Genomic DNA, 6,388 nt, shown 5'->3' with positions numbered 1-6,388 from the left:
CCTGCTCCTCATCTTCCTTTGCTTCCTCCCTCTCCTCCTCTCTTCCTCTCTCTCCACCTCTGTCTTCATCTCTCCCTTTTACATATCCACCTGTCCTTTATACTTCTTCCCCTTCTTCCACCATATTCCTTATTGTTGCAGCTAGATAAGAAAAATAAATCTCAAGCTATGTAGATTTAAAAAGTGAAGTTCATTCACTACAAATGGAATATTAGAAATCCCTTTGAGTTTCAATATGTATTATGTACATTTCTTAAGTGAGTTTTATTCCCTGAAGCCTTATTTTTTTCTCAATTCCATTTCATTGCTTCTCTTACCTAGATTATGTACTTTATTAGGGGACATGTGGATAAATGGTGCTGTTGCTTTCTAAACGCTATCACTTCAATATTAAAATACTGTCATGATCCTAGGACTTCTAACACAGAAACACACAATCTGCCATTTGTAAAACCTTTGAAAGTTTATGATGTATAATAAAATCAGAGATTTGTTTTTACAAAGAAAAATTTTGATAGGGAAAACAAGCCGTGCAAATGACCTTTTCTTTTGATGATTCAAAGACAGACAAACTAGATTTAACCTTGAAAGTAAGCCCATACTGCTCTGTCAGTTACGATTTGTGCTCAACCAGTGATTTGGAATTTCTTCTAAATTTCATAGTATTTATTACTAGTCAACTATAGAGGATAAAAATGGTATGAAACATTTGAATCATTAGACCCTACTACTATCACAATGCAACAATTCTGCCAATGACAATCTTTTCTGAATTTTTCACTAGATATGTCATTAAAGGTCATTCCTAATCTCTGTTTAATGACATTTGGACTAGCTTCATTTATATCAAACTTATCATGTCTACTAATTTTCGTACCTTCATTTGATCATGAACTCAATGAAGATGCTCTCAAATAACCCCATTTTAATACTTTATGTTGGAGTCACTTTCTTAAATGAAATATTAAATTTGCATACAGTAATATCACAAATAAATAAAGAAAAAATGTATCAATAAGTCATATCAATAAGATCACAAATTAGAGCACAAATGCCTAATTTTTGGAAATAAATTGCATTCTATGGATGTATTTTTAGTTTCATCAAAGCTAAAAGAGGGCAACAAATATCATTATACAGTATGTCAATACACTTAAACCAGCTGTTCTCAACTCTCCTAATGCTGTGACCCTTTAATACATTTCTTTGTATTTTGGTGATCCCTACCCATAAAATTATTTTCATTGCTATCTCATAACTGTAAATTTGTTACTGCTATGAAATATAACATAAATATCTGTGTTGCCCATTAGTCTTCGATGGCCCCTATGAAAGGGTCTTGCAACTCCCAAAGGAGTCTCAACCTACAGGTTGAGAAACACTGACTTAGGCTACGTTATCTTATAAGTGTGAGGATATAAGTTGTCGGGGTTTTAAAAGTAAAAGTAGCCTGCTTTGGTTGCATGCCTTAACTGATTCTGGATGAAAGTAGTCCAGTGTAATGTCCCAAGAAGACAGGGAAGACATGAACAATAATTCCCCAGATCTGGCAGGAGCACAGGCTAACCATGTTGAAGTCTGTCATTTAGAGTCTCTACTCCTCAGATCTGCAGTCCTCACAATTGAAACAACACTTATTTTATAAGACTATTAAACTATTCAGGTACTCTGCTCTATTCCACTAAAAGTTGAAATATTCTATTTTGATCTCTTCTTATTTCTTTCTGTCTCAATGTCAACCCCCTATCTACCTCACTGGGAATTTGGGTAAATGTTTTATTTTAGAATAAATAAGATCTTCAATCAAGCAAGTATTTAGAATTGTAAATGATATCCTTTTCCTATTCTTCTCTAAGTCCTATACAATTATATTTTCATTTGCAAAGTGCTTATTTGTGTGTCTAGTATATGCTAGGAAATGTTTTGAGAAACTCAATCAGTACTCAAATCTAAAACTCACAACTGTGCTCCATTGTTTCCAGATGTAAAGGTAGATGTAAAAGTTATTTACTTATCTAAGTTGTAACTGATTCTGAAGCAATAAACTGTATACTTATTGTCCATGTAAAAGTAAATGTATGACAACACAAGGATTAGAAGAAATTAGAATTATATTATTGTGAGAGTCATGCACTGTATGAGTAAAGATGTGAAATTCTTCTTGCTTGTTTATTCTGGTTCCTTTAAGAAAAATATTCTCACCATGTAACCTTGATTGGCCTGGAACTTACTGTGCATACCAAGCTGGCCTTAAACTCAGATATCCACTAGCCTCTGCCTGCCAAGTACGATGATGAAAGGTATGTTCCACTACACCTGGCCTAAAGACATGCCTTGGTGGCAAGGACAACTACCAAGGATCATTTATAAAGTTATATAAATGAACAACAACAGAAATAAACAGATTGTTAAGGAATGAGTTACAAATCTGAATGAAGAACAAGATACAGCTAGGACAGCAGCAAATTGAGACATTCATATTAACATTTAAATTAAATGTACACATATCAAATACCATCTTAAAGGTAGAGTTTTTATTGGAATGTTAATAAATCCTGTGCCATTTATATGTTGATTTCAAGAAATCTTTTTTTTTAAAGAAGTATTATATTTGTATTTAGGGCAAAGAGACAATACATATTAAAGGCAGATACATTGTTTAAAACAAAGATTAACAGGGGACCATGAGACTGAGAATTCTCAAGGGCCCCAATTACTACCTGGGGCTTTGTTTATAAGATACAAGAGAAGGAGCTGGTTACTAAGGAGAGTAGTTTTGGCAGTTCTCTCTTTTGATTGACAGATTAGACTGTGCCATTACTTCTCCCTTCCTATAATGAATCTTATTCGAGTCACATGCATGTACAATTGAATGCAGGCAAAGACAGTAAATGATGGATTAACTGACTACTAAAGCACAAAGATTTGCTCAAGTGTACACACATCCCAAGCCAGCTTCAGCCAGATCAGCACTTCTCTTCTCATGAGTGACTGACCGATGCATTCATTTCCTTGATTGTGGATAAGGTTGGGGCGGTTTATATGTTAAATCCCAAAGAACTGGTATTGTAAATTTGTATGATTTTATTACACTATCATTATTATCTAAAAAGAATTTATGTAATTTTGTCTGAGGTTTTCATCTGAAATTAAGACATAAGCATATTTAAAAAATCAATGTGATCAACAGTCAGTGATTTCATCCCTGGTTTCAATTTGCAACCCATGTTCATGCTTCTTTCGATGAGTTCTTCCTCAAGAGACATCTAAGAATACATTTGCATAGATCCTGGAAAAGAAAAACTACTGTGCCTTTCTAAGGGGTAATGGCTATTGAATACAAATCTAGGACTACTGTACTTTGTCTCTAATTTCCCTGTGCACCTAATTTTGCTTCATAATTTTCACCTCTAAGGACTCTCTATATCCATATAGAAAAAGTAAGAGGATAGATAAATTCCAGATCTCCATTCTAAACATGAATAATTCATTGGAAATAAATGGTTATTGTCCCTTTTCTGTATTAACTACAGTGTTGGTTGTTATGAATAGGAAAATAAAACAATTCTCAGAGAAAGGAAAAAGTAAACCAATATAACCCATGTGTTTTCAGTGATGATAGACATCCGCACAGGGCATGTTAGAGATACAGGATGCTTTAGGAATTTGTAATTGAATTTAGTCAACTATTGCAAGAAAGTAAGTTAACCACCAAGAATCTCCTGAGGATTGAAGATTAATGATAACATTGTCAAGACTAAAAGAAGAAATTAAATTAAGTTTTTTAGACCAGAAAATTAGTGGTTCGATCTCTTACTCCTTTTAGAAATGTCTATGTTCTGAAAATAATCACACACACACACACACACACACACACACACACACACACACACACACATACACAAGCTAAAAAGCTAACATCTGATAATTTCTTGAATCTCAGCTTAAACTTTCTTTATTCCTAATTATATACCAATAATTCTACCATTGACTGGCCTATGTACTCACCAAACTGCTTATTTTTAAGCAAGATTGTCTTTTGTTAGACTCTGCAACTGACGTTTAGCTGTTTATAAGAACACTGGCCATATGATGCTATCTTTATCAGCTTGATCTCTGCATCAATTTTTCATCTTTAAGATTGTAATTATTTCATGCCTTTGTACATTAGACGTATCACCTTTTAAAAGAAAGATGGTACCTCATATATGACTAGTAATATGTTTAATCTGAGCTTCTAGATCTCTGTGGGAACAAAATTAGTGTTCCTGTAACTCGGTTTCCATGGCAATACAAAGATGATCTAAACAAAGATGCCCTTGGAGATTTTGACATCTGCAAACAGACAATTCTGTGTTTTCTTTGATCCCCAAGATTTTTGAGGTGCTTCTGAATATAAACTGAAGTTGAAATGGATTATTTATTTACACAGATAGTTTTTATCTCTTCTGTAAAATTAAAATCTATTTGAAAATTTAATACAGTAATAAATATTTGGAAAAATTTTGAATTGCAGTGATTGGATATTCAGGTAAGAGAAGGGATTCAGTAAGCCAGCTTGGAAATAAAGGTGTCACTGACTTTGGACTTTAAAAAAAGTCTTAATTAATTGATATTTTAAAGTTAGGAATATTCATTGTTCTCAAGAATTTCTTTGTGCCTTTTTTCATTTAACATACAATTTTAATAGGTTCAGAAAATCTATATCCAATTTGTCAATACTGATCTTGTTTCCAGTGTGACAGAGTGTATCACCCCTTTCCTTGAATTCTAAAGCTTGAGTAGGGCTAGAAAAAAAAACCACACACACACAGTATCAGTTTATTTTAGTTAATGAAATATGCTTAAATGAAGATAATAACTGTACAACATCTTTAGCAAGGCTTAACAAAAGGCAGTAGTACACACAATAAAAGAGATAGGTTTCTGTTCTAGTTTTCAAGGAACTTATTTAGTACAGAAAATATACTGAACTTATTATATAATATCTGGCAGGTATTGTTTGAAAAGCTGGGAATGCATAGTCTATTGACAAAATCAATTGAGCAATAATACACAAAGAAATAAGTAAATACCAGAAGTATAAATCAATAAATCAATACCATGACACTTAAGAAGAAGCCAGGCAAATATCTGTGAAGCCTCTTAAAGAAATATAAGGAAGAGAAGAAGAAAGGGAATACTGTACAAAGCACCAAGGGGGTATGAGGTACCGCAATGCATTTGAAAACCATTAAAATGAAATAAAATTAATTTAACGAACTTGTTTGTCATAACTGGGTAGATAAGATCCAATGTGGAAATGCTAGAGAATTAACTGGACATTAAACAAGGGTGTTTGCAATGAGCTCTCTCAGTTGTACCCAGGATTTGAGCAAATGAGACTAAGCAGGTAAGGATTTTTTTTAACTTTTTTGAGCCTCTGGATTTTTTATTAGTTTATTCATTCACATTACAACCTGATTGCAGCCTCTCCCTCTTCTCCTCCTTCTCCCACCCCACCACTTCCTCCTCCACTTCCCCACCCTCTTTTCCTCAGAGAAGAGGTAGGCCTAATGGGTATCAATTCACCATTGTGCATCAAGTCCCAGCAGGACTAAAAGCATCCTCTCCCACTGAACCCAGGCAAGACCGCCCACCTATGGGAAAGGGATTCAAAGACAAGGAACAAAGTCAGAGACAGCCCCACTCTAAATCTGTTAGGGGACCTACATGAAGAACAAGTTGCACAGCTGCTATATCTGTAGAGGGGACCTAGGTCCAGCCTACTTAGGCAACTTCTGCCAATCCTAGGCTTTATCAATCACTCAGGTGAACAACTTGCCTATGTGTAAGTCATGTTGGTATCTTATCTTTAGCTATGGAGACTCAGCCTAGGGGTATTGACCCACAAGTAGCTAGGAATACTGATGAGCTATTTTACTTAAGATGCAAAAATCCAGGAGGAGAGGGGAGCTTACATATGTTATTATAAGTTTCTAAGTCCTTAAAGGGATTATACTAAGACATATTCAAGTTAAAAATTTCGTTTGGTTGTCCCCAAAAGTACTGACCATGATTGTTCTTGAATTAACAGCTCATGCAAGCATCCGATTTTTATACACTCTTGCTTTTCTGGCTCATAGCCCTACTCCCTCAGCATGTATCTATTACTGCCATCCTCCTTAGAAAATCAGTTCAAAGAAAAATAGAAATCATAGAGGAAAGTGACTACCGGCAATTCCTCCCTTTCACCAGTAATAGAATTCTCACTGGTACAAGGAGAACTAAGACTAGGTCCTTTATGGACTAGTGGATTGAGACATGTTATTCATTTGTCTGTTACGTGTCTTGCAACCCATTCTACTTGAAGTCAACCAGAAGTATTGGGCATTTGCTAGGAATTGCT

This window comes from Mastomys coucha, unplaced genomic scaffold, assembly GCF_008632895.1.
Source record: "Mastomys coucha isolate ucsf_1 unplaced genomic scaffold, UCSF_Mcou_1 pScaffold13, whole genome shotgun sequence".
Lineage (NCBI taxonomy): Eukaryota > Metazoa > Chordata > Mammalia > Rodentia > Muridae > Mastomys > Mastomys coucha.
The sequence above is the reverse complement of the archived record's forward strand: the minus strand, read 5'-3'. Positions refer to the sequence as shown.